The 26,771-nt window shown below is 38.8% G+C and overlaps 1 long non-coding RNA gene across 1 annotated transcript; it reads right to left on the reverse strand.

Annotated features, from left to right (window-relative positions):
* Positions 1 to 24,110, reverse strand: LOC122203643. Its single transcript, XR_006195280.1, has 3 exons — positions 24,020 to 24,110; positions 23,660 to 23,771; positions 1 to 1,536 (listed from the first exon to the last, which is right to left on the reverse strand). It is a non-coding gene; the product is annotated as an uncharacterized LOC122203643 (long non-coding RNA).
* Between the last annotated feature and the right edge of the window lie 2,661 nt (positions 24,111 to 26,771).

The following is a 26,771-nucleotide window of genomic DNA, read 5'->3' on the forward strand; positions in this document are numbered from 1 at the left end:
CAGAAAATTAGAAACAGAGAGACTTTATTGGGGGAAATGCTTGTGAAGGATGGAAGAAGTAACCAGAGAGGACTTTCAGACTATAATAACAGTGTGAGAAGTCTGAAAATAAGACAAGGAGGGCAGGAGGACTGGATAAAGCACAGCCCCAGACTGCAGTGCAGTTTTGAGAAAGTATCAGTTAGGCTAATGGGGGGTCTAGGGTAGGGATTTATCATTACAGGAGTCCGGCATTGGACAGAGGTGGCTCAACTCTAGTACTCCCACTGTACCTACTCATTGAGTGGTAGCAGCCAAGAAAGCATGGCTTTGGTGAAAACACTAGCAGATTCCAAGGGCATGTCTGTGAAAGGCTATGAGCTAACTGCATGCTCTACGTTAGCATTTCTTTTGGAGAGACACCTGAGGAAACACCTTCTTGGCTGCCATACCACCCAAACTTCTTTTCATGATGAGGCTATCTGATCTATCAAAACATGCCCGTCTCCTTATAAACTGGAAATGGTATATATGAGATGGGCTTCTAGCAGGTCTGGAAGGCCCAAGTATACTTCAAGGGCATGTGGCTCAGACATTCATGACACTTGGTTTTACTTCACTACTTCTCAATGTACAGAGGCAAACCTTTAAGGAAGTTCCTGTAATCTGATTATGGTCAACTAAAGTATTTGCATGGTAAGTTGGTACCAGGTAATATTGGGATGCTATAGAATTACAATCTAACTCAGATTAGCCTCGTAAGACATTGACGAAGAGAGTCCCCATGGGTAGAACTTTGGGTCGTACATTGGTCCACTTTGTGTGAAATGAGGAAAGAGTGGAGGCAAATATTTACATCGATCCATGAGCAGTGGTTAATTGTTTGGCTGTCTGGGCAGAGACTTGGGAAAATGAGACTTAAAAAGCTAGTGACAAAGACCTCTACAAAAAAGGTATATATCTTGAAAGGGGAACAAAGTTTAAAATAATTTGCATCCCACAAATACATCTACCAGAAGATATTGACGAAAACAGCAAAAAGTTTGTTCTTGTTAGGTAGACAGGATGACCCATCGGTGCATGCCAATAAGCTTCTTTCCCTGATCATTCAGGTGTTTTTTTCAATGGGCCCTTGCACAAAATGGTCATGTTGTCAGGGATGATTACTTTCTATGAGCTGAACAATGCCAAATTTCCCTTCATCAAAGCTAATCTGGCAGCTGCTTACTGCTGAGTTTCCCACCTGCCAAAGGGGCAGCTAAACTGACATGCTCTGGGAAGGACCAGTAGTGTAGATTGCAGGTTCATTACTGTGATCCCCTCTGTGGTAGGCAGCTTCCCAAATGGCTCTTAATGATCTTTGCCTGTTGGACTTCATGCTTTGTACAATTTTCTCTTGTCCAGAGTGGGTTGGATATGGTGAATTCCTTTTAACTAATGGGTTTGCATGGTGAATTTGCATGGCAGATTTGCATGGCAAAATGATGAAAATAGGCAACAAAAAGACCAACTTCTATTGCTTCTCTCTTCCCTTTCTTCTCTTCCTTGTATCTTTCCCTGGAAGAAAAAAATGTATGTTGTGAGTAGCTATAGGGAGAGCTTATGTGACAAGGAACTGACATCTCCCTATCAACAGCTGCAAGTATGAGCTTGGATGTGAATCCTCCCTTAGTTAAGCCTTGAGATGAATGTGACCCCAAATGACATCTTGAGAGCATCCTTGTGAGAGATTCTGAGTCAGAGGCATCATAATTAACTGACACATCCTTAGCCTAAGAAACTGTAAGGTAATATCTATAATTTAAGGTGAGTTGTTGATATAATTTGGTACACGGCAATGGATAACACAGACTTTGTACTGGACCTTAACAAATCCTATGTATGTAGGAGTGGCTTCTGGATTGGCCAAGGGCAGAGTGTGGAAGGATGGCAAAGAGAGTGTTAATGAAAATCTTAGTTGCTTTGAGCTTTCGTGTGGAGCTCCTGAGACATGCCAGTCTGTACCCTGGTGATCTCTTTCATGGATCCTCCCCCTCTGAATTTTGACCACTGCCCTGGATAACACGTTAATTGCAGCCTGGTGAAAAATGTGAGAGGTACCCAGATATCTGACCTACTGGTGATGTGAGTTAAATGTTTGTTCAAGCTGCTTAATGTTGGGATAATTTGTGTATACACACACACACACATCAATAGATACCTACATACTTTCTCAGTTATGGAGGAGAGTTTCTTGGTATTCTGAGGACAGATTTTTAATCTCGGTGGAGGTTTGCTCTTTTTCTGTTCTCAGCATTTCTATTAGCCTCGCCGTGTGTGGACAGAGAATGCCTTCCCTGTTACCGTGGTACCCTGTAAATCTTGCCTCCACTAAGGTTATATTTTGTCTTAATAGGCTTCAATCCCCTGAATTCATTGGACTTACCATGTCCTCATTTACCCATAAGCAGCAGGTTTAACAGAATGTGACTCAGCTATAGCATGAGCTTGGAGACAAAACTGTGTTGTTGGGGTACTGGTTCTGTTGAGCACTGCCTGTGCTTAAAAACCACTTCTGACATTTGGTTTTTTTTTCCCTTCATAATCAGAACGCACAGATGTGGAGGAAAATAGTGAAAATGGAAGTAGATCTTGTCATTTTGGAATCCGGAAGAAGCTCTTCTCTTTGTCCTAGCAACTTGGGACTCTAGTTTGAAAGTTCTGTTGCTGAGAGGACAAGTAATTTTACCCAAGAACATAGCTGTGGTTCTTCTGAATTGAAAGTTGAAATTGCTCACTGCCCGTGTGCGTCCTCCTGTGGTTGACTTAATAGGCAAAGAAGTCACTCTACTGCCTGGGATGACTGATATTATCAGGAGGACGTTGGATTTCTGCTGTAGACAAGGGGAAAAAAGAAAAGGAGCTCTGGATCCTAGATGAGATTCAGTGTGGCAGTTCTTAATACTCCCTTGGCTAAGCATCCAGGTCAGGCAACAGATTTATAAATTTATGGGATATATTGTTTTTTAATTTAAATCTGGAAACATGGTCCATTAAGGGTAATTCAAATGATTTAGGCACTCCATGCTGGATTAGAAGGAAGTACAACCTATCTTCCCTCGGAATGCATTGTTGTTCTCAGTGTTATTTAAGGAAAATCCTATGTGCTTTAGAGGTGCTGAAATCAGAGCTCTGATAAGCCCTCTTGAGGTTAGAAGAATCTATCACAGGTGACCAAAACTCCTTGCTTCAGAATTAGCTGCCACTTGAGTGCAGTTTCATGGAAACCCAGAAATACTGTGTGCTCACAGTTGTTCAGCAAAGTGGTAAGGACTGGGGCTTCATCTCTTACTGTATGCGGCCATCCCAAAGCTGCGTTTGTTAGCAAAGGAAAGGGAAGACGATGGTTTTATGTTTCCCCAAGAACCCACCATGCTTCAGCCTATAAGCCAAGGTGGGTGGTGCCAGCCTGCCTTTGTGGTGGCAGAGTAGAGCAGGTGTCAGTGTTTGCTGTTCCACATTACCCCAAGCCCCTGTGCTCACTCATCCATCCCGATTTGTTTCTTGCAAGGCAAGCAAGCGTTTTGGACCCATCCCTTCTCTTTTGGTGATTTTATCACGCCAGTTCCATTTCTTCTTAGCCATTGGTCCTTGATTGATGCTACCGGGTCTATTCTGAAAGGTTTAACTGACCTTGAATCTCAGAAATAAATGATTGAAAACTTTCCTTCCCAGAAGACCTGAGATTCCTTATTCAAATAGACCTGCTCACCCCTCAGTGATCTTGCTCATTGCATGCCAGAATCCCTTAAAAAAAGACAAAATACTTTTAAGTCATGGGTCCCACCTCTTCAGACACTGTGCTTTATTTGTGTTGATGATATTGATTTTTAAAAGTAAAAGTATTGGCATTTTTAAACTATGTATTTTTGATGATATAATGAGGTTTTATACTTTAGATTCTTTGATGCAGTGTTTGTGAAAGGCATATGGGAAATCTAACCAATTCTATATCCCAATCCTTGAAGCAGTAGATACAGAGCGGTAAAGACTTAAAATGATGCCCATTAGTATGAAATAGATTACAACCCACTTCTCTAATATTGATCAAACATATTTAATATACCATTAGCATTTGCAGAATGATTCACTAATGTATTAAAATGCCATCGATGAAGGGTGTTAATTAGGTGTTGAAAATGTAAGCAGATTGTTCTGTCAAAACCAAACAGTGATTTCACCGATATCATAAGCTCTTAATTGTAGTGGCAGTCCTCCTTATGGATTCCTTAGGAGATAAATAATTAGCTCATTAGGTGACTTCTTACTCATATTCGCCAGCAATACCATTATTTTACATGGATTTTTTATAAGGGCCCAGGAATAAACTTACACTAAGATAAAGTATATTTCTGGCATCAAACTCTTGAGTCTGTGAGGTGAAGTGATATGCATGGCTGGTCTGGACTCTTGGGTACCTGCTTTGAAAAGTTGAATGTGAAAGCATAGAGCTTAGAGAACTCCTGTTGCTTCCATTTAAAGATCTTCCTGTGAAGTACCTTTAAGTGTTGGTATTAGCTAATGGTAAAAAGTAATAAATACAAAAGTGTTTTGATTTTAGAATCTGCTTAGTTGCCGTGACACAAAATTAATTTGTTATATGTTCTCTGAAGCTGATGAAAGGAGCATTCTTTAAAAAAAAACAAATGACAGGGGCGCCTGGGTGGCTCAGTAGGTTGAGTGTCCGACTTCAGCTCAGGTCATGATCTCACAGCTCGTGAGTTCGAGCCCCGCGTCGGGCTCTCTGCTGACCGCTCAGAGCCTGGAGCCTGCTTTGGATTCTGTGTCTCCCTCTCTCTCTCTTCCCCTAACCCACTCACATTCTGTCTCTGTCAAAAATAAATAAACATTAACAAAACAAAAAAACAAAAAAAAAAATGACAAAAAATACCTGACTCGGAAGTCTAAGTACTATTAGAAAGTGGATATTTATCTTCAGTGTGTAGCGAAGGGAATAAGATCAGAGAATGCTATGATGCTATGAGTAATTATTTGCTAGTTACATTACCAGCAGATTGAATCTCCAATGTGCTGAATGGTTTGAGTAGGATTGTAGTTTCGCTTCCTTTTAATTTTCATGAGTACCTCTCCTCTTACTGGTCTATTTTAATTTTGGTAATGTCAACCCTGGATTGTAGTCTCTCAGTTTTGCTGGTTAGCTACCACACCAGCTATTAATTAAACCCTTTATTCTTGATGAATATTTTCTACCTTTGCCTTATTGAGAGACTGTGACTTCTAGTAGAACGGATTATTAATATTATAAACTATTAAATTATGCATGTATATTTAAAAATGCTTTGTAATTTTTGTCTTTGTTTTATTTTTAAAATCTTAATTATTTCATAAATTCTGTGAGAAACTTCTGATAAGGTTTGTCAAATTTATTTTCAGGTCATCATATGTATTTCAAGCCCTGTATTTTCAAATATTCTAGATGTAGATGATAAAGTCAGACATCATTTTAATGATACCTATGAGGGAAAAACTGATGTGGGGGAAAGTGAGATTGATCCAAATGTAGTTTTGCAAGAAAAAATCGTAAGCCTTTGGGAGTCAGTAAAGGTACTCGTTCAGAGTTTTAAACCTGTTCTGTTATTATGAAGTACATCTTTACCTTTTTCAAGGAGGGATTATGAGAAAATTTATTTGAATTAGTACAATTTGTAAGAAAAATTTTTTTGAGGCAGATTCTGTAACAATCCTCTGGGGTGATTTGTCCTTAGGGGAGAAGCTGAGTAAGTCTTTAATGTGGATAGGACGATTTATGTTCCTCTGCACTTGAATTGCCAACTGCTGACCATCACAAACCAGCTCTAACAAATGACACACAGAGATTCCCCTTAGGTTATGAGCTTTCCTGGTTTTTTTCATGAATTGCCATTTATTGCTGTGACTTGCCATTTCCTATAGCTACTACTTAGGAAGAAATAAGCAATGACCCGATCACGTATGAATTCACAGTCAGTTGCTACTTTCTTCTGGATTTGAAAACAGACCTTATGGCCAAAGTTGTATTAATGAGAAATAGGAAGCAATATACAATGCCTACTTTCATTAGAATGGGTGAATACAAAGAAAAAAAAATATGCTTTGAGTTTATGTTATTAAATCTTTCTAAAAGCTTATTTGTATTAATGTTTGAGAGACAGTGAGAGCGAGCCTGGGAGGGGGAGAGAGGGAGAGAGAGAATCCCAAGAAGGCTCTGTGCTGTCTGTACAAAGCCCGACATGGGGCTTGATCCCACGAATTGTGAGATCATGACCTAAGCCAAGATCAAGAGCTGGTCACTTAACTGAGCCATCATTTCTAAAGGACACATCTTTTTCTTTAATTTTATTTAAACTCTCCTTAGTTAACATACAGTGCAATATCAGTTTCAGGAGTAGAATTCAGTGATGCATCACTTACAACACCCAGTGCTCATCACAAATGCCCTCTTTAATACCCATCACCCATCTAGCCCATCCCCCCTTGCCCACGTCCCTCTGTCAACCCTCAGTTTGTTCTCTGTCATTAAGAGTCTCTTGTGGTTTATTTCCTTCTTTCCTCTTCCCCCTCCACCTTCCCCTATGTTCATCTATTGTGTTTCTTATTTTCCACATACAAGTGAAATCGTACGGTATTTGTATTTCTCTAGCTGACTTAGTTCTCTTAGCATAATACATTCTAGTTCCATCTATGTCCTTGAAAATGGCAAGATTTCATTCTTTCTGATGGAGTAATAGTCCATTATATATATATGGACTATTATATATGTATGTATGTACATATACACACACATACACATCACATCTTTACTCAGTCAATGGACATCAGCTTGGCTATTTTTGGTAATGCTGCTATAAACAAGAGTTTTCACTATTAACGTGTCACAAAATAAGCAAAACTCTAAAAATTTAAGAATAAATACAAAATTTTTTGCATGTTTATGAATAATACCCTCTCATAAGCACAATATTTAAGTAGCTTGCTGATTATGTCTCTTGTTATTCAGAGGCATTGATATTATATAGCAGTGTAAACCTACATGTACTTGAGAAATTATACAAATAACTGTGTAATAAAACATTCATGATTTATGTAGAAAGTTATGGAGATGCATAAACCATCAATTACATTGTCCATCACATATCTCTTGAAGCTAAGTAGTTATAATCATTCCCTCTACTTCACATACTCATTGGACATAATGCTCTATAAATCAGTTAACTATGAAACTGTTTTATTCGATGAAAGGTACACATGAATTATTTTAGAAAACAAAGATTTGAATAGATCCAACTGAATTAAAAACCTTTGAAATTTACATTAGATTTAGGTGAGAGAGATCTTTATTTTTTATTTAGCAACTGCTTATCTCAAATCACAAAAATTGTGATTTAGTAGCCAGCTATATGCAATCACAGTTCTTGGTCTATAGATAGTGTTAAATGGTAGATGATTTTGGATGGTAAGTAATTTTGCTGTGATGTAAGGCAATAGGTGTATGAATCTTAGAAGATCTTACTAGTGGTAATGATTTGGTATTGCAAAGCATCTTTCCAGTGAGACATTTTCAGTCAAACATATAGATATATTTTCAAAGTGTATAATCAGTAGGGTAATATTCTATTCCCATAATACTTAAAAATATGTTTTTTCAGATTATGGGACCTAAGCTTCTTGTATAGAATATTATTCTTTTTACATAAACATTATTTTAAAAGCACACGTTTCTAAGACATGTAAATCTATCTTTATTTTTCCCTTTAGACATAACTTTCAAAATTATACTGCTGCACCTAAAGTGTAAAGGTTACGCTTATCCTAGGGTTCTTACATTCAGAAAACTCATAAAGTTTTAAGAGCACTAGATATTGGCAGGATCACATTACCATAGCAACCCATATCCACGGCCAACCTCTCTGAATATTTAACTTAAAAGACTTAATGATTAGGCCAGTGCGACGAGTTGCAAAAATAAAGCAAAAAAATATTTATACATAATTCTGGAAGTTAAGGAGTGGTTGAAATATAGTTTTTTGTTCTTATTTAGAGAAATCAAAATCTTGAAGTTCAATTAAAGTACATCCTTTGTAACAAAGGCTTAAAATGTACTACTTTGCATTAAGCTATGTATTGGGGGTTGGGGAAAGAAACTAAGACTATATGAAAGCACCCAATTCTGTTAGAGAACCAGCTACTGTAATCTGAGACAGAATGTGATAGCTGTCAGCTCTTTGTGCTGTGGAGTCTGATGTGTTTTGAGGCCAGAGAAAAAGCTCCACAGAGAAGGTGACAGGCAATTCTTAGGGAAAGAACAATACAAACACAAGCATATATTTGGAATGAATAAGCACTGGGTTTATTGGGCCTGAGGGTGAGGAATGGAGCAGGTGGGAACAGGATATAACACTCAAACCATGGAGTAATACTCAGTGTAGCATTTGTTGAATGATGGCATAGTAACTTGTCTAAATCTCAATTTTTGGTTCAGGATAGCTGGCATTAGAAATTTAGAATTAGGTGGTTTTGATAAATAGCTTGGTTGTGACCACGGACTAATGAAGTAATTGGGGGTAGATTACAGTAAACAAGAGATCTTAGATGTCAGCATATCTTCCTTGGCTCCCTAAAGCACAGTTATGGCAGATTCCATGCATGGAGAGTGAGGCTTCTTCCAGGTGTAAGAAGTTGTCCTTCGCATTCTCAGAGAGTATACCTTTCCTTTGTCCCTACACCTGTTCATGTGAGTCTGTCAATATGGCTGCCCACACACCAGATGTAAGCGACTGAAACAAACTCCGCCCATTTCTGGGAGTCTGCTTGTGAGATTAAGTTAGGGGAATTCAAATTCCAAGGAGTGTTCTTCAGCAGGCCCAGGGTTCCAGCCCATCTGTGTGTGTACCCACACACAGCACCGAGAAAACTGTCCACGGTGATTTTTAAATTCTTTGACAAAGTATACTTTCTTGGTGAGATAAGAAGGAATATTAGTTGATAACCAAAGTGGTGAGGAAACGCCTTTAGCTTAGGGCTCAGGTGGTAGAGGTGTCTGAGGCCTGCTGAGTGACAAAGGACTGCCAACTCCTCCAAAGTGAGATGGTTTGCTTCATCCTTACATAGTGTAGCCTGGCTTCCATTGACAGAAATGAGTACAACGTAAAGGAACTAGAATGAATAAAAAATAGGAAAATGTTGTGAAAATGCCTTTTTTTCTGGTCTGTAGTTCTAGGAGATCTACCTAATTTCTGCCTTGATCTTCTGACACTGATTTACTAAAGCCATTGAGTCTCAGAAGGAGTTATTTGGCGAGTCATGGGAGGAAGGCAAGGTGGTTATGTTCGTGGAATGCATCTGTAATTCTCTGCTGAGGACTGATACATAATCCCCTCTACCATACTAATTAGAGATTGATTTTCTAATCATGTATTTAATTTTTTTTGATGTTTGTTTATTTTTGAAAGAGAGAGAGAGAGAGACAGAGCATGAGTAGGGGAGGAGCAGAGAGAGAGGGAGACACAGAATCGGAAGCAGGCTCCAGGCTTCGAGCCGTCAGCACAGAGCCCGATGCGGGGCTCGAACCCATGAACCGCAAGATCATGACCCAAGCCAAAGTTGGACGCCCAACCAACTAAGCCACCCAGGCACCCCCTAATCACATATTTGCTTTAATCAATACTTTAATCAAAGTGTTAAGATCAGATTATTTTTTTTTCCTTTAAATGAAGAAATCTTCTATAGAGACCACAAGCTCATGAGAAATTGGTAAAATAAAACTAGACAACAAAGATAAGTAAGGGTTTTTTTTCTCCTCAACTCAGGTGCTCACTACCGATTGGGGGCAGGAGGGTCACTAGGTCCAGTGGCTTTTTCTTGACAGGCGATGTCAAGGGTAGCTGGTCTCACCAGAGATGGGCACATGACCAAATTCCTCAGTCTTTTGTGGAAGTTCAGCCAACAAACCCTCTTTGGGACCAGCTAGTTACCGTCCTGCCATAATACAAGTGATGAGTCCTTCCTTAGCTGGGCTTCCCAGACACAGGTAACGTTCTTGTACTTTATACACATATTACTGGATTCCAACTTTGTATTTTAAATGGAGGACTGGCACATCATTTCTGATAGCTGTGTTATGAGCAAGTTGCGTAGTTGGCTCTATGTTTAGAGCCTATGGGCTTCAACTAATCAGTGGTCTTGAGAGCAAAGAAAAGATTTCATTACAAAGCAGTATTAGATGAGGCCTATTTGGATAGGCCAGATCTCCAGAGGAGCTCCTAGAGGCCCCTTGCAGGAGCCCACCCTTTTGGAGTTTGTGCAGGAGGTGAGAGTACAGATCTAGGTCTTCCAGGCAAGTCTCCAGAGACTTGCAGAGGACAACACAAGCATAATTTCTCAGAGTTCCAGAGGCTGGAAGCCAGCATGGTTGAGTTCTCTTGTGGGAGCTCTCTTCCTGGCCTGTAGATGACCTGGGATATCTTGCTTGCTCTCATCTTACGAGGATACGGTGCTATTGGATTAGGGCCCAGCCCTATGTTTTCATTTAACCTCGGTCACCTCCTAAAAATCCAATTTTCAGCCTGGAGCCTTGGGCTTGAACCTAGGAATTTTGGAAGATACAGCTGAGTGAGTGGCAATGAAGAAAATGTGCTTCAATGTACTATCCTCACGTAGAGATTTTGGAAAGATGAGTGTGTTTTTTATAGTACCCATTGTCATCATAACTGTAATTTACGTTGAATAGTACAACAAATCGGATAAGAATGCTACATTTTAGGGCTGTTATAAATAGTATTTCTATGCACATATATGAAAAATACTAACTCCTAAAAATTTATTTCCGTTTTATATCAGTAGAAAGTGGCTACTTTTAAAAAAAATGTTTTTAAAGTAACCACAAGATGCAGGCTTAAGTACAACTAAATAAGATGACGGGGGACTGGCATCCTGCATGAAGATGGGTTTCACAGGTGATTCCATTCAGACATTGTGCCTGGTCTTTCCATAAAGTTTTCATAATGTTCTACTACCCGGTTGCAAATATGAGAAGTGCAGAAAGTGAAGGTGCGTAAATGTGGTTTATCCTGGATTTTTAACCAATAACATTTTTTACTGCATAGAGAGGAGAAAGCTCTTCAGCATCTTATGTGCAAGAGTGCCAATAGTTCTTGTGTACTCTGGGTGACATGTTTTAGACTACTGTTTCCAAATTGAGTGATGGAGGGTAAGTTCTGGATAAAGCTTGGAGGTGATTTTTGAAGGCAGTCTTACTCTTTTGCAGTCTGTTCTTCATCACCTGAAGGTTTATTTTTGAGAGGGTGAGAGAGCGTGAGTGGGGGAGGGGCAGACAGAATCCAAAGCAGGCTCCAGGCTCTGGGCTGTCAGCGCAGAGCCCGACACAGGGTTTGAACCTCATGAACTGTGAGATCATGACCTGAGCTGAAGTCTGACACTTAACTGACTGAGCCACCCAGGTGCCCCCATCACCTAAAGTTTTAACAAATCCCAAAACGTATTACAGATTCTTACCTGTGCCTACCAAGAAGAGGTGAGGAATCTGGTATAATCAAAAGATGACTCAGGCAAGACACTACCCTCACACTATTTTTATCCAAACAGAAAATGGCAAGATGTCATGGCTAATATCTTGTTTCCTTTTCTTGATGTTGATTTAGGAGAGTGAAATAAGTTGTAAATCAGGAGACTAACATAGACTGTCAATCTTTCTTTCTGAGTCACATTGTGTTAGCCACCATTTATATCCATCATAAAGGATCCCGATGCTAAAAACAGATTAAATTTCGAATTCTGCAAAGAAAAACATAAATTTAGAATGTAGAGTCATAATTTTAAAATGGTCAGTGTAATCTTGATGGAGAAGAAAGTTGCTTATCAAAATGGTAGAATACAGATATTACTGATGAATCTGTGTCAGCATTTATTGGATAGAAAAGAATGGCAAATAGCTATAGATAAGTTATGTGAACAATAGCTAAAGTGCAGACAAACTGAAAATCTATTATTTCTCTAGCCTTTCCGGTATCCAAAAGACAAAAAGTAAAAACCAACCACGTTTCCTTTAGTGGGCATTCAATAAATTCCTTTAAAATGGCTGCAGTAATCTTGCTTATTTGGCCTTTCTTTTGAGGGTCTTAGGTTATGATTTAGCCAGTTCACAACTGTTTAGAAGCTAATGATTTTCCAGGTATGATGGCCATTTGTTGCTATTCGCTGATTCCTCTTCTGCCTGAATTGTGTGTTTTTTTTGTTGTTTGTTTGTTTGTTTGCTTGCTTTTTAACCAGTTCTGTGGTAAAGGAAGTAGATGCCAGTATCCGGTAAACCTCCCATGTAACAACACTTAGTAAGTTTGCTGTCGCGTTAAGACAGCCTCTCCTTGGTACCTCAGTGGAGAAGAGAGTTTACACTACTGACAAAAAGAATATTTTTAAACTACATATTTTTAAAAAATGAACGTTTTTTTTAATCTTGCAGACCTGTGTTGTCTAACGTAGTAGCCAATAGTCGTGAGTGGCTATTTATGTTAAATAAGAATTTCCTTCCTCAGCCTCACTAACCACACGTTGGGGGCTGAGGAGCCGTTTTACCACAGGACGTTTTTGTCATCAAGGGAAGATTTTTTGGAGTACTCTACAGATTTAAAAAAAACAAACCTATATTCACAAAGGTGTAAATCTCCCTGAACTGTGAATTTCTCTGGTATGAAACTTCATTATACATGAAGCTTTATGTGCACAGGCGATAAAAACCGACAAGCAAACATAAAACATCACCGTGAGTTACGCAGTTTTGCCATTTGGTAAAAACTTCTGTTAGGTCGTTTTACCATTGTTACCCTTCGATGCCCGTTTAGACCGGCCAAGCGTTCAGACCCCCAAAGTAGTGAAGATAATAGGGGGTTGCGATGCGGTGACAAAGCGCCAAACGTCAGTGCACCTGCATCAGCTGACTCCGTACGGGCGCCACTGTCGCTCAGAACACAGGGACACTCTTGTTCGTGAAGAAACGGTGAGGAGCTCCCACACCAGTATCCTTACACTGGATAGCGATACAGGATCCCTCCCTTCCTTCACCACCCGAGGCTGGGAAAGCCGGGATTCTGCAGCCTTGTGGCGGACGGGTAGGTGCGCTCACTAAACTGTTCTCAAGCGAGTAGAACTCTTGGCTCCGCGCACACCATGCGGCCTCGGAACTGGAGATCCGCTCTGTTCGTTGTGATGGCAATGGTGGTGATCCAGTTGTGGGCCAGCCCTGGAGAGCTGTGTCCCAGCTTTGTCCAAGTTGATAGGAAACCCTGCAGTACGTGAAGACAGTTGCAGAGAGCCCTATAACAACGGTTTCTCGAGATCCAGGGTGTCAGAGCCCGTAGTGATCTAGAGCTTTCTTTCACGTCCATTCGTACCTTTTCTGCAGGTGCCAGCCTGCTTCTCAGGTGCCTGGGGGGAGGGCTGAGCTCCCCTTTAAGCACAGGGTCTGGCTCAGGTTCAGGAGCATCTTCCCTTGCCAGCCACTGGCCTTCTTGCTGGATTTCTTTTTTCATGTTAGTCCCTTTCCTTAAATTCTTCCTCAGGATTCCCCAGGATCATACCGAAATTAAAATTGTCTTTACCCTTCCGCACCAAGAAAGGCTGTTGATATCTGTGCTCCAATCATAAACAGGATTCGTTTGGGTCTCTGCCCCTCACCTTCAAACATACAGGAAGTTTTGGGAGGGCCAAATGACCACTGTGCCAGAAGTCCCCTGTGTCCAATATCTGTTTCAGTGAAGACTATCACCACTTTTTTTTGTAAACCATAATATATAACTTGTGCAAGGAAGGGGGAGGTAGGACCTGATGTAGTCCTACTCAAGTTTCTCTCCTCCTAGACCATGCGATTCTTCTTGGATTTCCAGTTTTGGAAAAACTGTTTATGTGAAAATAGCACCCTTTACATCTCAATCTTTCATAATTAGCCACCTTTTGTTAACTGTTCCACTAGACAACTGATCAATCTGAAAATAAGTGATTAAAATTGCATTTTGATTTCCTGGTTTGAATTAGGCATTAGAAATACTTTCAAATTAGACAATTTCTTTTTACGGTGGGAGATATACACTTGAACCTGCCCACTGGACTTAGGATATGTGCTAAATGGAAAACTAAAGATAGATCATACAAATTCAAGGCTTCCAAAAATATTTGTCATTACAGTATCAGATAAAAAATTTCACAGAAACATTCTGAACAGTTCTAAATATTTTGAATGTCTCAGACATTTCCATGTGAGCCAGGAAACAGATACATTTATTCTCTTTACCTTTTGCTTAAATGTACAGCTGATGCAGAAAAAGGAAACATCGTATATTTTTATTTTTAACTCACATCTAAATTAGATGTAAATTTGTGACAGGCTAAAATGCTTGCAGTATTTTTCAGTTACCATAGCCACCTGAATTATGAACTTGCTTTTGGGAAGCTCTATCTTGCCCTCAGGGGCAGTTTTATTAGATCATTAGAAACAGACAAGTTCCATTTAAATGATCAAGTTTTTCTAAAAATAAATGTGAAGTTGGCAAATTTATCATTGTTATTTATCCTCTAATTTCTCAAGAGAAAAAATCTGAGGAAGTTAGGAAAATGAGAAAAAAGATGATGAAAAAGATTTAAAAAAAATCTGACAACCCTATATTTAGCAATATATCTCATTGGGGACAATTTCCCTCTTTTTGGTTAACAAAGGTACAAAAACACATGCTATAAAAATATTCCTTATAGTTCCATTGTTGCACTGTATCTACTTTTTTCACTATAGGTTTCATTTTAATCAACATGCCAATGTATCTCCTAATAGATTGTTTTAGAACACTTTACATTTTATAGAAATATTGAAAAGATAGTACAGAGGTATCCCATGTGCCCCACACCTCGTTTCCCTGTTATTAATGTCTTGAATTAGTATGGAACATTTATTATGATAAACTAATATTTATTAACTAAAATTCATATTTTATTCGCATTGCCTTAGTTTTCACCTACTGCTTTTTTTCTATCACAGAATCCCCTTTGGGACACCACATGGCATTTAGTTGTCTTCTGTGATCTCTCTTGGCTCCTCCATTTTTATTTTTTTGGACTTATTTTTGGTTGGTTGAAAGTTTTAAGAATACTGCTCAGGTATGCACCACTGTCAGATGAATTTACTATATGTTTTTTTCTCTGAAGACTGGGGGTATGTGTTTGGGGAATAATACAGAAGTAAAGCACACCATTTTCATCACATTGTATCAAGGACACAAACTATCAACAAGAGTCACAGTTATTGATGTTCATCTTGATCGTCTGGCCATCGGAGCCTTTCTGGTTTCTCCATTTTATTTCCATACTGTGTGTTCTCGTTCTCTCTCTGTCTCTCTCTGTCTCTCTGTCTCTTAGATTTTATTTTTAAGTAATCTTTACACCCAACTTGGGGCTTGAACTCACAACCCTGAGGTCAAGAGTCACCTGCTCCATGGGCTGAGCCAGCCAAGTGCCCCCATACTGTACTCTTTGGAAGGAGATCACCATGTACAGACCACTCTTACTGACTAGGAGTTATACTCCCCCTCCTTGAAGGTGAAGTATGTACAGAAATTCTTTGGAATTTTTCTGCATGGGATATTTGTCCTCTCCCTTGCTTATTAATGTATTTAAAAACTATATCACTGTGGAGTCATGACTATTTATACTTTGGGCTACAATCCAGCGCCACTCTTTTGTTACTCAGGGTGTTGCAACTAGCTATTGGGAAATCTTTCAGTTGGTCTCTGCACTCCGACAAATCCTTATGCGTGTGCGTGTGTTACTTTTAAGAACTTCCTACTTCCTGGCATTACAAAATGTCTCAGATTCATCTTGCATATTTCCTGCCCCAGCCCTACAGTGAGGCATTTCTTCGAGGAACACTCATTCCTTGTACTGGAGAATTAGAAACCAAGATCTGGGCAGTCAGTGTGATCGTCTCGTTTTGCTTCTGCCGTTGCTTCTAGACCCACCAGCTGACAGAGCTAGTCAATACATGTGTAGTAACCTGTGTAACGTACACATACCTACGAATATTTCTGTATGTAATCACCTGTATCTATATTAAGCTGAGGTGAAGTCTGTCTGCAACTCTAACTCATTACCACATGGAACATTCTAGGTCCCTCCCTGCTTGCTTGTAATTTTCCACTGCAACAGTGAAACACCTGGCTTTCATGCCACCATGTACTACTTACTTGCATTTGGTCAATTGCAGTATAATGATTGAGTATAACCTGGAGAGCTGTATCATAACTGTTAACCCGTACCCCCAGTGCCTGTGCCTATACATTTTTACAAAATGACAGACAGTTTTGCATCTTACTCAAAGATCAGCCCTAAAGTTGAGTTAATGTCCCAGCAAATGATTCCCAGAGATGCCTGAGTAGTTCTTATTCTCATCCTTCAGTTCTGAGTTTAGGAGTGTGTTTGGACAAAACAATGTCGACCGGGAGACGCTGAGGGCATTGAGAGAGAGGTTTGTTTGGTCTGAATGAATTTGGCCACGCTGTAAGCCAGAAATCGTACTGTGCTCCTGTGGTGCCTCTCACCTAGGTAAGACGGTGTCCACAGATAACACAGGTTTGGGCTCATGCTGGACCACTCTGTGTGCACGTAAAGACTAAAGGTTAGAATTAAAGTTATGGATTAACATCCTCGGTTTAGATACTGTCATCCATTCCCATGAGCCCAGCCGGTGACATTTGGGGACCAGGAAGTTTGTGTTGCCCTAAAAGAACATTGCTCTTCTCTCTGCTAGGTATCTTTACGGGGCCTGTCCATTTCTTCATCGTTTAGATAAATAAATTTAGCTTACGGAAGTGCTCCTGTCTGATTTTCTGTTCCTACTGACATGTGTCGATACTGGTATCTGCATATGTCTTTATGTGGATGTAAGGTGGGCGTAATACCCTAAAAACGTGAAATCATGGTATTCTATTGTATGGAAGTATTACAATTCACTTAACATTTTGTCTGTATTTGGGCACTAAATTTTTTTTTTTTCCAATTTGGGAGAAAAATTGGCCTCTCCTGTTAGCCTAATAAATTCCGTGTGGTAGTTTTCGCCTCAAAGGGAGCATTGCCATAATAAAGGCTTCTAGGAGAGAAACCTGAACCACATGAAATCACAGGACATCCACTGGCCCTCCTCCTTTGTTCACTTGTTCTTAGTCTTGGTGAGCCCTTGTTCCCGCTCCCAGGATTTGGGCCGTGGTCTGATGTCAGCGACAATGTCTTATGTCTATGAAGTGCGTGCCTTCCTGGGACATCGCATGATGCTTTCTGTATGGCAGATACTGTTAAATGGAGCGTTCGAGGTAATCAGAGCAATGTTTTGTTGCTGCTGCTGTTTGATAACCTGTAAAAGGCCCATACCAGACCTTTCTTGTTTGAGAGGATTTCCATGCTTCCACGCGGCTCACCCCCTGTTCTCACATTGTCAGTGTTAAACAGCCCTGGTATTTCTTTGTTACCCCGTGGTTTTATGAGTGTCAGTAATTAAACTTCCCTAGGGTGTGGTCTCTGTCTTATTGTCCTTCCCCTTGTCATATCTGTAACACTGTAGCATAAGGATTTATTTATTTTTTTATTGCAGTGTAATTAACGTACAGGGTTATTTTAGCGCCAAGTACACAATGCAGTGATTTGACAATTCTGTCCATTAATCACTGCTCTATTTAAACTGGCAAGTCAATAGAACTTACAGATTGACTATTAAGCTGAAATTCCGAGTTTTACTAAGTCAAGATAATAAGTTTTTGTGTTGAACGGGTATAAAATATATCTAATGTGAGGAAAAAAAAAATCAGAGTATATTCAAGTTGCTTTTTGCTTATTATCCTGGCCATCTATTTTTAAGCCTTTGAGGAAAAAGTCTTTAATAGTTTCGATAGAGTAAGAGGGATTATTTTGTTTAAGAATAAACAAAGCAGAACTATTTTTTTTAATGAAGGGAAAAACCATATGGTTTGACACAAAGTTTTTTGATTCTACAAAGTACTAGGAAAATATATCGGAAGCCTTCAGCTACAGCAGGCAACGATTTCCAAGTGCCATTTTCTTTCATATATTTGACAGACGGTCTCAAGAGAGAGTTCTTCAAATGGTACACAGGGTTGTTAAAAGTATGGCCAACATTCTGCTTGCTTTAAATTTATTCTTTCACAGACTGAAAGCAGACATTATTATATATTTCACGAGTTAAGGAAAGAATTTATTTTTAATGAGTGATTTATTGCCATCTTGCCTTCATCATTTGTAAATAGGATTAAAACTAATTAAATGCAAGACAGTTTTAGGGGCCTAGCCAAATGGCAGCATTGGCATTCTGGTTTTGCCAAGGGATACAAAGAGTTTTTAAGAGGACCAGCAAAGTGCGTGGTACGTTTGAAGCCAAGTTTATGATTAAGATTCTTTCATAAAAGGGTATTTGGTTGAAAGAAGCAAAATTCAATCTAGCTAATTCAAATAAAGTGGAGTTAATGAAAGGATACACAGAAAGCAGAGTGAAGCATTCTGAGACCCTGAATTGGGAACAAAGTGGTATCAGGCATCTTTAGCCGCTTCCAGTAACATTTTCTCTTTCAGTTCAAACTTGTCTGGTTGCAAGAAGCAGAAATCTCTTCAAGTAAGTGTAAAAAGAAGGGCTTAAAAAAAGTTGGTTTTTGTTTGTTTGTTTTTTTAAAGCTGTATGCGCTCCTTGGGTTATCTTGTTGGTCTCATGATTTTAAATACCTCTGCTAATGACTTCTTAATTACACACTTTATTGATGAGTCTTTCTGTGATCATTCTTCATAAAACTGAAGTCAAGTCCAATTACTGGCTCTTTGTATTCTCCTTGCCCACTTGCTTCCATGTTAACGTGTATTCATGTGTTTACAGTTTGCAGCTTCTCCCTCTTTATATGTCTATAGAGCACAGATTTTGTTTTCTTCATTGCTCGATTCCTAGTATATAGAGTAGTGTACAACATAATGTTGGAGCTCAATATTTATTTGTAAAATGAATAAATAAATGGAAGTCATAAAAAGTTGTATCATGATGCGTTAAATTAAAGCAGGAGGACAGGAGGCTCACGTGACGCTAATGCCCAGGCGATGTATGTAACCAAACCAGGATCTAAGCCTCTAAATACCTCAAGGTTATGGAATTGAAACCTAAGGACAAACACAAACAGCCAACTGGTACTTAAGCTATAGCCAGTCAAATAATTTATTTTCTTTGCTTCTACTTTTTCTGTATATGTCTTTTCTCTGGCTCCTGTCTGCTTTGGTGCTGCACTATTTGATTCGAATTTTGCTCAAATGAACTCTTAAAAGATAAACTGAGACGTCTTAAACATTTTAATGGTAGCAAAGTTCAGAAATTGACCTGGCTTGCGCTGGAAATGGAAAAGTATGAAAAAACCTGATTTGCCTTCATTTCCTCCCCTGGACTGCATGGTATTTTCACACTGCCACCTTCTTAGCCACTTTATTCTGCTGAAGCATGGGCTACTCATGGAAGCTCCAGCCCTGAATTTACCTTTTTTTTTAGGGTTTTATTCTTTTTAAATTAATTTCTGCACCTAACGTGGGGCTTGAACTCACAATCCCAAGATCAAGAGTCACACACTCTACTTTTTTATTTAAAAAAAAAAATTTTAACGTTTTATTTTTGAGACAGAGACAGAGCATGAACGAGGGAGGAGCAGAGAGAGAGGGAGACACAGAATCGGAAGCAGGCTCCAGGCTCTGAGCCATCAGCCCAGAGCCCGACGCGGGGCTCGAACTCACAGACCGCGAGATCGCGACCTGAGCTGAAGTCGGACGCTTAACCGACTGAGCCACCCAGGCTTCCCTCTATTTTTTAATTTTAGATTAAGCTTCTTACCCAATACCATCTAACTGTAGACTTCTGGGTTTTCCAACCCAGCTAATCTGGAAACAAAGTGGTAAATCCTTCTTAGACATTGGATTAGCTGCTGCTTATCCAGAATCCAAACCTTAGCTAATCCATCCTATCCAGAGCCCCAAGATACACATCTGACAGTCTTTGTTCTTGTCTTTGGCAGATGCAACTTTTGGACAATGGCTACAGAAGGCAACTTGGGCTGAACTGTTTTTCTCAACTGTTTCAAAATTATTGACCTTCACTGCCTTTCTGTTGCCCAGGGAATTTCATCAGTCACTCATTTAAAAATATTTTATCATCTACTGTGTACATTATTCTACACACCGATGCTATAGCAGAAAGCAAGAATGATGTTTCTACCTCCATGATCTCTTTATGGGGAATATTCCATAGTACTTTATTCTCTTTGCACCTCTCACAATGCTTCCCGTGCCTGGATTTTTTTTTTTACACATTTTCACACTACTTAATTTATTTTGTATTTTGTCGCCGGAAGGGATAAAGTTGGTAGTCATCTGACCAATTTTCTGAGCTGATTCAAGTGTTTTTTAGTGTGTGGGGGCAAAACCTCAGCAAAGTGAAACAGGCTGCTCCTGTAAGAAGTGTAATCAATTCCATTTGAGCCCCGACTGCCTAGTGTTTAATCAAAGACTCTTCCATAACGTGTAAATTGGGTGTCAAGTATTGCTCGAGCCCTTAGACGTGAATGACCACACATCATGCTTTTATAAGATGCACAATCGTTATTCAAACTTAAAGGAATCTCCTGTTGACAGTCTGTTTACTTGTTCTATTTTTGTGTTGCTTGTGGCCCCAGGTATGTAATGATAGCTCATTATTCTGAAATCACTTTTCATTTTACTTAAATTTCCCATTCATCCCTTGCTGCTATTAACTAATACCGGAGGGTTAGTTATGAACTACAGTTGCTAGAAGTAAGGTATTTTCCTCAGTACTCACACTTTGTTAATTGTTTTCTGAATAAAACCTTGGTTTTTGTGAATGTTAATTTTAGATGTTTGGGGTGGAGGGGTGTGTGTGTGTGTGTGTGTGTGTGTGTTGTGCACCAGCTGCAAAGTGGGTGCTCAGGTGAAATTGTGATGACAGAAAAAGTGAAGACAGAAGAGTTAGAGCTGAATTCTTAGAAAATTTGTCCAGGTTAAGAATTTCTAGAGCTTTACGGAACAAGCATTGATTAGAATCAGCACCAAATCAGAAGTGGTGAGGAGCACTCCAGCTATAGGAGTTGGGGAAGAAGTTTTCATAGAAGGTGGAAGCTGTGTACAGAAAATATTGATCAGCTCCAGCTTAAAGCCTAGCTGGCTATTGGTGTTGGTTGTTCTTAGCATCTGTCTTTCATAATCTTAAGGCATTTATAGGCTTAGATTTTGGTTTGCTTATGTAGGCTGCGATGGTATTAGGGCCACATCAGTCTAATGGCCTCCTTGCTTAATTAACAATTCCCCTTTTTGGGTTATCTTCTCACATATGAGAAACTGGCAAAAAATTTGGTATCAGTGTCACTCTGTCACCATCAGAGTTAAATTGATCTTGACTCCTTGTGAAACCACCCTAGGTGATGAAGTCAGATCAATGGAAGAATTGCTTCAGCTACTTATCTTTTTGTTCATCTTGTTTTTGTTTCTACAAGTGCACTGAGCCCATCTGATGAGTTGCTGATGGCTGCAGACATGTCCTTATGGCTTTGCAGAGAACATAGTGCACCGGGACCGTAATAACTACTGGGAGAATAACAAAAAAACTGAAGTATATACTCCTTAGCCAGGGGACCCTTAAATCTAACCAGTTGGTATCAAATAGATCATGTACCTGAAGGGGCATCAATTTGTTTCATCAAGTGATGTGTTTGTTAATTTCTTATATTTCCTATAATATCAGAAGTGTTGATCCAGGTATAGTAGGAGGTGTTTTCTGTGACACACGACTCCTCGTTGAGTGAATAAGTAATCTAAAGCAACTCTATTGTCTAAAACCACCGTAGCAAGAGACTCTAGGGACTTACGTTTCGCATCTGTGGCCCTAATGGTAGGTTCAGCAATACCTGCCAGAGTTCAGGAGCATTGTCTTTTTTGTGCATTAACAGAAAAAAGCAAGTGGCAAAAGGAATAGAGGTTCCATTTTAGAGATGAAGATCTTGACCTGTGGTCTTGATCTTGGGCGAGCTGTCTACTTTAAGGTGCTGTCTTCTTCAGGGAGGAATCTCCTTAGTCCGTTGACATTTTAGATCTTCAGCTTGTGTGCATTTCCAAGAGTCTGGAGGAGCCCATTTTAATTGTTGAATGTGGACCCAAGGGTTTAAGTCCTTGATGTTTAGCTACTGTGTCGGTAGTAAAGAGAACCTGGCGTGGCCCTTTTCAGAGAGAGTCAAGGGCAGGTTTTGTTCTTAGTGATTGCAAGTCAGGAGGGTTGGAGAAAATTGGAAATGTTTGTGGAGTTTGGAGAGTTATGGCTGGATATCTGAGGAAACTAGAAATCGTGATCCAGTTTGGTTTTGCAGATAAAAAACAAAACTGGAAATGATGACAGGACTAGAATCTGTTATTCACAAGCTTATGTTAGAATTTTCTACTGACACATAATTTTTTCTTGTACTATCGCCTTCATTTCTATTGAAGATAATCACAGACTAATCTGCAGAATAAATCTAGTCTCATTAAAGTTGGCCTGATTGTTTACGTAAGTGAAACATGAATAGTGATTGACCATATAAGGCTCTTTCGAAATCTGCTTTGCTGAAACTTATCATAAGGAATCTCTGAAGCAAATCATAAGAGACTTAAGGATAGAGAGCAAACTGAGGGTTGATGGAAGGGAGATGGGCGGGGAATGGGCTTAAATGGCCAATGGGTGTTAGGGACGGCACTTGTTATGATGAGCACTAGGTGTTATACGTAAGTGATGAATCACTTAATTCTCCTGAAACCAATATTACACTATATGTTAAGTAACTAGAATTTAAATAAAATTTTGGAAGAAAAAAAAATGAAAAGGAATCTCAGGTTAGACTTTTATAAGTCTTTCAAGGTTAAGAAGCCAAGACAATAACTCACCATTGGACTTTGCCTGCAATGCCTATAGATTTGGGAAAACTCCTCTCTCCTTGAGGTTCCCAAGCCTGCCAAGAATGACCTTCCCTACTCACCTATTAAGGCTGCTGAGAACCCTATAAGCAAGGCACCAGGCTGCTTTTTTCCAAAGAGTTTTTACTGGCTCTGTAAAATCCACCTTAGTTGGCTTAGTTTCTTAAAACTGTCTGAATCACCACTGATTTTATGTATATTCTCAAATATGGTATTCCAGCCAAAGCCTTGGTAATTAAACCAATGTTTCCAATTCTGCCCTGATAGAAGGAAAACAGATTCTTATTGAACTTAAGCGAATTACTATTATTGTCAGGATAGTAAGAACAGTTATTTACAGGAATTCAATAAACTTCTGAATTCCGGGGGATCAAGTAGAAAAATTAGGTGTTTCCATTCTGTTCACAGAGGTGTACTTTACAAAATTACTGAAAGTCATAAAGAGCTTAAGAGAAAAGATTTCCTTACATCTAGAAAATTACAACATGAAGGAACCAGCAGTGTTTCTAAGAAAAAATGTAATCATCTTCATCAGCTCATTCAATTCCATACTATTCTTGTTCTACTTGAGTCCAGTATTCCCATTAGTTCTGGAAATTCTTACCAAGTTGTTTCATGATCTTATGAGAAACCTGTACTCTAGAGTACCTGCCAAAGTTCTCTCATGACTCTCTGAAGATGAAGCATCTTTGTGAAAGCATCAGAGTAAAACCTGCCTGTAAATGATAAAAAGACTTTTAAAAAGTGGTCACCGTTAAAGATCAGATGAGAGTTCATTTGATAAGTAAATAGTTCTGTGGCTGTTTACAGCCACAGATTATTAAGGTTAAATATTTTAATTACGGTTAATAATTGGACATGATAGTACTGACAGATGTCTAGAAACTTTTAACAATTTTTGGAATACCTATATTGAGAACGTATATCCATATATATGTAATTTAAGTTTCTTAACACTTCTTACCTGACAATGCTTCCCAGTAATTGAACATACCAAATGACCTAATTAGTTTAATGTCACTTGTTTACAAGGTGAGAGACAAATCCTTCAAGATTTTTCAGGGATCCTCTTTGAGGTGAAAAATTCCACTTAGAATTTTCCATTAGAAAAATTCCATTTAGAATTCCATTTAGAATTCCATGTAGTCAATTCCATTTAGAATTTGACTTTGAGAAGTCAAAATGTCAAAAGGTTTGAACATTTGGCTAAATAGAATCTCAGATCATTATGAAAGAGTAATTATTTAAAGGGAAGAATATTTTAAAGGCAAATGCACAAGATTAAATAGTTGTAAACAAAACTTAGCTCCTTTACTATTGAGAAAACTGGCTTTTCTTAAGTAATGAAGACCAGATAATGCGAAGCAGAGTAAATTATTTAGGTAAGACACTAAATCCTTGCTCTCTAGACAGATTACTCAAAAGGTCAAAACCAAATACCTTTTACAAAATTGCTTATCAAGAGCAGACCAATAGTAAAAAACAAAAAAAAAAACCAAAAAAAAACCAAAAATAGATGGTGGTGTGGATATGGAGAAACGGGAACCCTTTTGCACTGTTGGTGGGAACGCAAGCTGGTGCAGCCTCTCTGGAAAACAGTGTGGAGGTTCCTCAAAAAATTAAAAATAGATCTACCCTACGACCCAGCAATAGCACTGCTAGGAATTGACCCAAGGGATACAGGAGTGCTGATACATAGGGGCACTTGTACCCCAATGTTTATAGTAGCACTTTCAACAATAGCCAAATTATGGAAAGCGCCTAAATGTCCATCAACTGATGAATGGATAAAGAAGTTGGGGTTTATATACACAATGGGATACTACTTGGCAATGAGAAAGAATGAAATATGGTCTTTTGTAGCAACGTGGATGGAACTGGAGAGTGTTATGCTAAGTGGAATAAGTCATACAGAGAAAGACAGATACCATGTGTTTTCACTCTTATGTGGATCCTGAGAAACTGAACAGAAGACCATGGGGGAGGGGAAGGAAAAAAAAAAGGGAGTGAGCCAAACCATAAGAGACTCTTAAAAACTTATAATAAACTGAGGGTTGATGGGGGGGGGGGGGGCTGGGAGGGAGGAGAGGGTGGGTGATGGGCATTGAGGCGGGCACCTGTTGGGATGAGCCCTGGGTGTTGTATGGAAACCAATTTGACAATAAATTTCATATTTAAAAAAAATTGCTTATCAAGAGCAGACCAAAAGTAAAAAACAAAAACAAAAAGAAAACAGACAACAAAAACCCCAAAAACTCTAACAGAAAACGAAATTTTAATTTTGCACCAATGTGGTTTTAAAACTCTTTTAAAACCTTGAATGAATCCCTTCCATTTTTGCTTTATCACACATAAAATTTTGTGTTCAAGATGTCCATAAATGTCTACAGTGTTTTTTGTAATATCGAACAGGTTTTGTCCTATGTTTTTTCTCTTTTTCCAGTCATTCTACTTTCCTGCTTTTCTTCAACAGTTGTTTCCTTTGACCCTTATTATTTCTAAGTAGTCTCAATGGCATCTATTGATTAGAATTCTTAACCCCTAGTTTTCACTAGGAATAAAGTCTTCAAAGAAGTAAGCAGTTGTGGGTTCTTGTTACACTAGCATTCAGTGAATCGGCAAATTTATAAATACGTTTAATAATTTCTGGAAATATATTCTTCCTCGTACTATTTCAATGTAGCATAGCACATGTTTAATATTAGGCCCAAATATCTTTACTTCTTCTTAAAAGAAAGCCCAAAGTAGATAAATCTATGTTCTGTAATTAATGTTTCAATATTCCTTCTTATTTAGAAATGACCGAGGGGGGCGCCTGGGTGGCTTGGTCGGTTAAGCGTCCGACTTCGGCTCAGGTCATGATCTCACGGTCGGTGAGTTCGAGCCCCGCGTCGGGCTCTGTGCTGACAGCTCAGAGCCTGGAGCCTGTTTCAGATTCTGTGACTCCCTCTCTCTCTGGCCCTCCCCTGTTCATGCTCTGTCTCTCTCTGTCTCAAAAATAAAATAAACGTTTAAAAAAAAAAAAAAAAAAAAGGAAATGACCGAGGTATTCAATAAAATAACCATCACTTAACATAAGTTCAAGGTTTCCAGTTACCAAGAAGATTTTGGAAACTATTTTTACATAGACATACCAAAAAGCATAATACTGTTGAAAAGTTGATTTATAAACTTTCACCTTACATCTGTTGGATGTATTCTTAATAGTTACGTTTAGATTACTCATGAAAATTTCATGAGACATTAAACAGCCAACCATCATATCATTTTCTTTACAGAAGATTCTGTAACAAAGATAACAGAAACATATTTAACAGTTAGTAAACCTAGATAAAATAAAAGTATTACATTTAGTGCTAATAACTCTAAAGATATGCCTGCTTTAATTAAACCAACAAACTTAAATGAGGTTTTATTTACTAAAGATTATTATAGATCCCATGGACTTGAAAAACATTTGGGTTAGTTTTCATATTTCTGAGAGCATGCTTAGTTTATACAGGGTTTGTTTGCCTCTAAAACAAAGTTCTTTATGAATCAACGTCGTCAGAGTCATCTGGATGTGGAAAAATATCACACGTGTGACGTGCATGCCCAGACATACTTAAACATCCAGGCAGACACATCTTACAACTTTTGTTTTAAAAAGAAAATTAGCTATGAGATAACTTTAATAATAGAAAACTCAGTAGTTTGTAAAAGGGCAGTTGAATCCA

The sequence above is a fragment of the Panthera leo genome, chromosome D3 (genome assembly GCF_018350215.1).
Source record: "Panthera leo isolate Ple1 chromosome D3, P.leo_Ple1_pat1.1, whole genome shotgun sequence".
Lineage (NCBI taxonomy): Eukaryota > Metazoa > Chordata > Mammalia > Carnivora > Felidae > Panthera > Panthera leo.